We start from the raw sequence: 7,685 nt of genomic DNA, 5'->3' as shown, positions 1-7,685 counted from the left end.
GGGGGGACGCCTTAATAAAAACCTTATATTTTGTAGGACAAATATTTTTTCACGTTATTTAAATAATTATCTTGATAATTAACAAAGAAAAATTTGGTTAGTAATAAATTTTTAGAATTCGTCCGGTCAACATATTTTATCCTTGCTGCCCCATCAAACTACCATTTACCAACATTGCTGTAAGGAAAAATGTTGGGCGTCTTGTCGAAACGAAGCTACTCACGAAAAATGAGCTTGTTAGTAATAAATGATGAAAACTATACTAGGGATCCTGTACTATACTGCGTAATTTACATAATAAATATATAATTATTTCGAATATTTTAGGGACATTTTAGCACGGAAACGTGGCAAAACATTTTTACGCAACTATTTCAATTATCAAAACTGGTTACATGTTCTTGTTAGGAGTGAGTAATCTTTACTAATTTATGCGGCAGTGTTAAGGGTTGAGTTGCTGTGTTCTGCATTCTAATTTTGCCCTCAGGGGTAGCAACGCATCTGTGACGAATCTCTAATTCGAGGCCTGGGAATCGAATATCGAACCCTATAATTGAAGGACCGAGTTTAAAACCACTAGGCAAACACTAAAAATAAAGAATTCTATGAAACTGATTTTTCTATCAAAATATACACTAATTTCAAATTTGCAAGTTAAAATATTAAATTAAATTTATTTTCAAATCACAACCTTTCAATTAGAAAATTTCATACACATATTATTATGTACCTATATACATATATCAACTATACATAACTATGTATAAAAACTAGTAAGATCCTAAATACAAATTTCAATCACAAGTAAAATTATTTTATCACTATTCACTACATATTAGGTAGGTACATGAAGTAAAATTAATACAGCACATATTAGATATAAAATACATAATATCTTCGACATAGCGGCCTATCTCAATAAATTAAACAATTTAATATATTACCTTTAATATCATTTAAGCATAATATCCCGATAATCTAACTATAATAGATTAAATTCAGACGGGAATTCTAGTTCGTAATTCTAAGAAATTTTGATAATTGGAACAAGATATTTCACTTGGATTAAAACCACTTGAGAAATTTAGGGCCAAATTTTGTCGTCTTCGACCCAATACTGTCCCACTGCTGGGCGTGGATCTCTACGAAGTGAGAGGGATTATGCCATAGCTCACCGCGCTGGCCATGTGGCCATGTGTGGCCAGGTAGCCTTTAGAAACTTTTTTTATAAATGGGTAAATTTCCCTAGGATGTTTTCCTTCACCGTTATAGGGGGTGATAATGAAGATCTAATATGCACATAACTTAAAAAATAAAGGTTCGACTGGGTTCGAACCTTGGACCCCTGATTAACAAGCGGGTGTTCAAGCATTAAGCTACCACTGCTTTGGCTGCCTCATTTGAGTGTTACTATTTCTTTTAGTTTCTTAATAGGGAACCTAAGGAAAATAATGCTTATAAGTATCCCCTTTTAACGAAAAAAAGTTTGTAATGCAGACTTTACCAAACATAAACAACCCTATCAAAAATATCAGCAAACTTCTAATAACTTGTGAGTAGCGTGGTTCTGAAAATCTACCATCTCAGATCGAAAATAAATAGACAACACGTCATTATGTCTTACTCATAATAGATTGTGTACATATTGTGATCTTTAAGGTTTTAGCGATGCCTCAATCATACTACCGACCGGCATTTTTAAATTGTACCTTCATAGGGCTTTCAAGAGATCGACGAATATGTGAGCAAAACAAAGACTTGGATTGATTGAATACCTTTTTAAAATCCCCCTCCTCCCAAAAAGCAAGTCACTTGGTGTTGCTTGTCGCGTCACTGCGTAAAAGTAAGTGTATCTAAAACTGAAAAATATAGTTACCTAGTACCTTTTCTTCGAAATAAAAGAAAATAGGGACTTCTGGTATAACGTGCCGGCCACAGCTACAGGCGGTGCGGCGAGCGGCACCCACTTAACCAAAAAAGAAGAGAACTTGGCGAATTTCACACTGTTTATTGTGAATACTTCCTGTATTTTTTTTTTTAATATACGAGAGCAAGTCACTGATAAATTGTTCATAATTGTACATTTTAACTTAACGCGCGATTAAAACAAAATTTGTGCCAGCTTCATATATTGTCCTACATTTGTTTCGCTCGACGCTCACAGCGCCGCTCGTCGCCCCGCTCGCCGCTGTTAGCGGTGACCAGGCGGTAAGTGTACCTACTACACAAATCGCCAGATTTAGTTTTGCTTCTGTGTTCTATTCGGTCTATCCTTTTTGATCTGAGCCCCGCAATACGTAAAAACTTTCATACCTTGATTCCACTATATAGGTCAAAAGTTCGTAACTCAATCTCAAAGTTTTTTATTACCCTTTCCGTACGAATTGGCCTAAGAATGAAAAATGTGGACAAGTACCGAATTGAGGCGTAAAAGCGTCGTATAAAAGTGTTACATAAGAACCTCATTATCTGTTTTGAAACTTGTAAATTACTCATCCAAGTATTTCGTAATCAGAATATTAATGCTTTTAACCTCCCTTCTCCCCTTACTCAGCGTTGTGTAAATTCTGCCCCATTCCCCTATGCTTATTTATTTATATATTTATTGTAACACTAACAAAATTTATATTACAACAGGGCAGACTTAATGTCTAATGGCATTCTCTTCCAGTCAACCCTTGGTGAATGGAGAAAATTTGATATGCTTACCCAAATATTGGAGTTAAAACCAACTAAGTTTAAAAAAACATTTAATTCGTTATCTAGAAATGTCATAAAATAGGCAAATCAAAGAATCCCTTCAGTACTTATGTAATAAGGCACCGAAGGGCTAATATATACGCTTACACCACGCGCAAATATTTAATTTAAATATTTTTAAATTGATGTCACTTTGGTCGGATTTTTAATTTTTCCCTACTTTATATTATTTACGAAAAGGATCCCTAATCTTTGTGTGAGCAGGGACCCCGGCATTCCCTAAAACGGCCCTGGGAGCTACCACCTTTTAAAAACCATAATAGTTCAGGAAAGGTTTATTTCCTCCTTAAAACGGTAAAATATTCCGTCATACACAGTTGAACAAACTTAAACTATTATTAATTTTTCGCTTATTCAATGTATAAAACCAACTGAAATTGTAATATTTTGCTTAAAAAGTTAAATTTCTAAAAAAAGTAAAAGTATGATTAAAATAATATTGTGTTAAGAGATGGTAGTAACCCCCCTAGATACTTGAATGACCCCAATAGTTTGGATGTTTAGAAGCAGGTATCATTAAAGTTTGGGAATTCACAGACATAAATGAGGTAACAAAAAATGCTAAAGGCGGCAAAAAGTTTTTTTTTTATATTATAGGAGGAGCAGACGAGCATGCAGTCCACCTGATGGTAAGTGGCTACTGCCGCCCATGGACATCTGTAATCAACCCCAGATAGGATTAGATATTCCTACCTGAGGTCAGCCACAGATGCGCTGCTACCCCTGAGGACTAAGCTGGAATGCCTCAGAAATGTCTGTCTCCCTTACCACACCCTTCAAACCGGAACACAGCAGCGCTTAACACTGCTGTTATTAGGTAGAAATAGGTGTGGCGGTGGTGCCGCCGGAGTCGAACCACAAAGGGTTCTACCACCTTCAATTCTACGAAGTTTTCGACAATGTAAGCATATAACTACGCTTTTATTCGCTTATCTGTATATAAAGTTATCTTTGAACTCATTGTTTATGTTTACCAACTTTTTACAATCATTTCTTAAGGATTTCCCCATTCCCGATATCAATCTTAATGTAACGTGCCTATACTTTAATAAGTCTTAGGCAAACAGATTAAAAGTACTTTACATTAATCGATTGCGTATTTTATACATATTACGTACTTAATCAGATTAAAAAAGATAGACTTCACCTCTGGAACAAGCTGCATTTACGAGTAATACAAATAAGAATGTTCTGACAAGTCTTTGTATTGGTAATACTGGCGAAATCCAACCACTCTTCGCTGTGATTTAGTCTAAAATTAAAACTACTCTTGAATACAAATACAACGTTATGTGAAATTTGTAAATGAATCCGTTGACTACTTTTCGAGTTTTGCGGAAATAACCAAGGTAACTGAAATTTTGTGTATTAAAGGTTTACTAAAAATATATCTTCGTATCGCATCTATCGCATACCTTAAGTCGGAAAATCAAATACATAAGTACATAAGATTATACTTGATATCACATAAAAAGTAGCGGCGTTGTCTTACTATATTTTATTCTGAAGCTACTAATAATCATTAATTTACATATTACTGATTTCATTAACAAGATCAAAGGGTATCTAAACATAAATATCGGAATAATTACTCTACATAAGGGGATTCCTTATATTAGTAACACACTGTCTTTGTTATCAGATACTAAATAAATAAACAGACAATAAACATTTGAAATGAAAAAATATATCAGAAGCAGATAAGTGTAACAGATTACAGATGCAAAACGTATTTATTATGAATATATTATTTTTATAGTTTTATTAAAATTCTGAATTAAATTATTGTTTTTAAGTTTTTGTTGTAGTTAAAGGAAGCAAAAAAGTAAAGTTATTGCCCAATTCTATAAACCGATTTCATTCGATATTTCATTATGAAGTAAATTATTATTTTGTTATTTGCACAGATATTTTGACTTCCTGATTTTTTATTATTCTATATTTTTGATTAATTTTGTTAAGATAATTCCTAAAATACAATAGCTATCGATTTGCTCATTATTATGTTCTCCACAGAAAAATACCGGCAATTATTATTTTCATGTAAATCGATTCAAAAATAGAATTCAGTAGCACTACCATGAGTTTACAAAAGTATTACTCGCTAGCGACTGCGTAAAATAAATGTATGAAAAATTGTACAGCGCCTCTGGTGGTTACTCGTAGAACTAAAATCCGTAGTGGCGTAACTCGATACGTAAAAAACCTATAGAAATCAAATCGCTAGCGAATGTCATTATGATCTATTGCCATACAAATTCGGTCCCATGAGTAATTAATTTGACAGACGTTGTCAAGAAATACCGTAACGATAGTAGTTATGTTAGTCACTAGCAAAATGACAATAGTTTTCTATTTACAATTTCTATAGTGGCGTTTCTATGCCAACTTATGGTAGTGCTACAGTATAAAAATATAAATTTCCGATTGCAACACGTTCGTTGCCACCGCGTGGTTAAGTCCCGGTTTTTCCTCGAGGAAAACAAACTCACGATTTGTCAAGACAACGGAATAAGAATAGGTACTGCGATCTTTATTGGTTTCTGATAATAAAGATCGATGTATTGAAAATTACATGGAAATATTATCATGGCTTCATTTTATTCAGAAGCAATTATGGTTTTTAAGAATAAGTGTATTTTTAAACGGGCGTGCAGTACGCCTCGTGGTAAGAAATCATTGTCACCTATGTCTATAAATAAAATAAATAAATATGTCGTCATGACCTGCTCCATAAATCAGGTTCTAGCTGAAGCCGCGAAAGGGCTATTGTATTCCGTATTTACCCTAAGGCCCTAAGGCCGGACCTTGTGGGAATCATTGGCACCCTTTGAAAGGCCCTGGCAATCCTTAAACGACCCTGGATGCGTTGCCAGGCCTGAGAACTAAGATAAGGACTAAGGATACCTCTACATCTACACTTTTCCACAGGAACACACGAAAGGTGGTAGAACCCTTTGTGGTTTTGAAGGTGGTAGAACCCTTTGTGGTTCGACTCCGGCGGCACCACCGCCACACCTATTTCTGCCTAATAACAGCAGTGTTAGGCGCTGCTGTGTTCCGGTTTGAAGGGTGTGGTAAGGGAGACAGACATTTCCGAGGCGTTCCAGCTTAGTCCTCAGGGGTAGCGGCGCATCTGTGGCCGACCTCAGGTAGGAATATTTAATCCTATCTGGAGTTGATTACAGATGTCCATTGGCAGCAGTAGCCACTTACCATCAGGTGGACTGTATGCTCGTCTGCTACTCCTATATTACAAAAAAAACTGCTTCACATTGTATATAAATGTTGCTGTATATATCTACGGTCGAACAATACTTATTTTAAACATATTTAAAAGATGGTAGAACTTTTTATAGTTATAGCCTTTTCGTCTTATGTGCGTACCTGTTGTGAGTGGGGTAAAGCCAATGTAGAGATTCATAAGAGTTCATTTTCATCAAGTCTTCAGGCTAATTATGTTATACTTCTAAAGCGATAACATTAATACTCAATCTATCTATAATAATAGTTAAATGCCAATCTTTATGGCAAAACATTGGATTGAATTTAGGCAAAACAGGCGTTAGAATTCAATGTCAAAAATATATCTATTGATTTACCATGCCTGACCTCGATTCCAAAAACGACGTAAGTACCTATAAGTTATGTAATGAATCTTAACATCTTTGGAGAAGGGAAAGAACCTACTTGAATAAGAATAAGTATATTATATCAGTATTGTTCAACATTAGTATTTATTTTTAAGATAAGAACGTGATCTCTTAACAACGCATTACTAACGATGTAATACTCTGTACTCTGGAGTGGAGAGCAATGTATCGTACGCCGTATAAAAAATGTTAAAAAAAGCATACAGGTTGTACTATGAACAAGGTTGAAAACCACTGCCCTAACTCTTAAGTACATTTTATGGTAACCATAATATTTTTATTAATAATTAGTCGAAAAACCTTTTATTATATTAAAGTAGCTCTTATTTCATTATTAATGAAGGCGATGGCGTGGGAGCGACACAGGGTTTTTTACTCCACTAAATCTCCCGATGGCCCTCCTCGACGTTGCGTAGGAAACTCCGGGATCTCCAAACGATGGCAACCGGAGACCTCTTAGCGCGTTGCTACGTCGGGATCCGTCCAGGCTGGCATAACCCTTGCCACACCTTTTGGTGTATACGACTGTATGCGACCACACATACCGCGTCCTTCCCGGGATCGCTTACTGGACGGCTCGAACTCCCACTCTTGCCGCCCGCAACCCCGGAAGTCCCCTTTCAGTCGCCTCTTACGACAGGCAGGGGTTACCGTAGCCCTATTCTAGTCCCGGAACTACAGGGACAATGACCTATAGACCTATGACCCATTAACAGCAAGTAACTGACCATTAGGTGAACAGCATGCTAATTTACTTATATAAAAACCATGCTGTACATTTTTTTTATATCCAATCAAATATAGTATTTATAGATAGCACAATATTATACATATAAATAAATCCTCAATACTCATAATTCATCAAAGTGCCTCAGGCTCACATATACAGATTCAAATCATTCTGACCGATTTATTAAGTACCTAATAAGGAACAAAGCCTAATAAGAATATTTATTGGACACTTGTGGACGCCATTTATTAGATGTTTAATAAAGAACAAAGCCCAATAAAGGAATATTGCGAATGAACTATGAACAGTCGTAGATTAGTGGTTGAGACGAAGTTGGTTGAGTAGTCCGAGGTTCAAATCCCAGGCACGTGGTTCAAATCCCAGGTTTCACGCACCTCTGATTTTCAAAGTTATGTGCGTATGTATAAGTAATCATCACTTGCTTGAAAACATCGTGAGGAAACCTGCATACCTGAGTGATATTTAAAAAAATCTCAATGATATGTGAAAAGTCTACCAATACGCACTTGGCCAGCGCGCTG

The sequence above is a fragment of the Epargyreus clarus genome, unplaced genomic scaffold (genome assembly GCF_041222505.1).
Source record: "Epargyreus clarus isolate Ecla_fem2 unplaced genomic scaffold, WU_Ecla_fem_2.2 ptg000035l, whole genome shotgun sequence".
Lineage (NCBI taxonomy): Eukaryota > Metazoa > Arthropoda > Insecta > Lepidoptera > Hesperiidae > Epargyreus > Epargyreus clarus.
The sequence above is the reverse complement of the archived record's forward strand: the minus strand, read 5'-3'. Positions refer to the sequence as shown.